The sequence below is a fragment of the Mytilus californianus genome, unplaced genomic scaffold (genome assembly GCF_021869535.1).
Source record: "Mytilus californianus isolate M0D057914Y unplaced genomic scaffold, xbMytCali1.0.p SCAF_6, whole genome shotgun sequence".
NCBI classification, from domain to species: Eukaryota; Metazoa; Mollusca; class Bivalvia; order Mytilida; family Mytilidae; genus Mytilus; species Mytilus californianus.
The window spans coordinates 70718998-70720146 of record NW_026262712.1 but is presented as its reverse complement, the minus strand read 5'-3'; positions in this window follow the sequence as shown (position 1 = coordinate 70720146).

The following is a 1149-nucleotide window of genomic DNA, read 5'->3' as shown; positions in this document are numbered from 1 at the left end:
TTGTATTTGCATATATTTATTACATGTTTAAAACATTTAATGTCATTGTGCTGATGAGCAATATTTACTTAAAGTATTAAAAGAATTGAATTAGTATCTTTGGAAATCTCCCAGAAAATAGTTTTGATGATTACAATTATATCAACCCTGTGCTTTTATCTAGTCTAATTTTTCTTTCAGTACATTTATCTAATTAGCTGGTACATGCATCTGGTGGCATGTACCAACTACCTGTGAAATGAGGTTTGCCTATGACATAAGGTGATCTGTAGTTGTTAAATAACTTCTACGTCACTTGGTCTCTGGTGGAGAGTTGTCTCATTGGCAATCATACCACATCTTCTTATTTTTATATTTCCTTGTGATTTTGCATCAGGTTGATACCGAGCCGTTTTCAAGCTTTTTCATTGGTGCTAATTCAACACAGGCACTTGTCTCAGAATTTTTTTTTATATATTTAGGTATATAGAAGAAGAAAAAATTCTGAGACAAGTGCAGCTGTGATAAAAAGTCGTACTTAATTACTATAGTACATGATAAAATATCATGTTTGCGGGTGATCTATTTGGGTCGGAAAATACCGACCCCTCTATTTTTCAAGAGCAAGGAGAGATATAAGAGATAATGTATGTTCAGTATCATATGGACGGATAAACAGAAGAGCCAAATGCAGTTTACATCTAATTACTAGCTCAGCCCCGTTTTGTTCTTTTCCCATTTATTATTATTGTGTTTGAATTTTAACATTTTTTGTTAACGATTACACTTATTTTCTCTTTGATAATTAATGTGCTCTTACTCTTAATCATGCAATGTTAAACTGAGTCATTTCTCGAGAGTCATTTACATTGTTGTCATTGTTTGTTCCGGCCTCTATTCTTGTTTTCCACGAAAATAAGTAAGTAAGTAACTAACTAAATTTGTTTAAAGTCGGCATATATCAATATGTATAAGAAAAAAGGATACAGGGACAAATACTTAAATTACTGCTATTGTAATATCGTATTGATAACATGTAATGTCTGTAATAGTAATATCAGGGAACTCATCACATGTTACAGTTCCTTTTTGTTCGCTTTCGTTTTCGGTATTATGACTATACTCTTTTATTGGAGGGTAGAAAAGTGATGGTATAGTACATTACCGGAA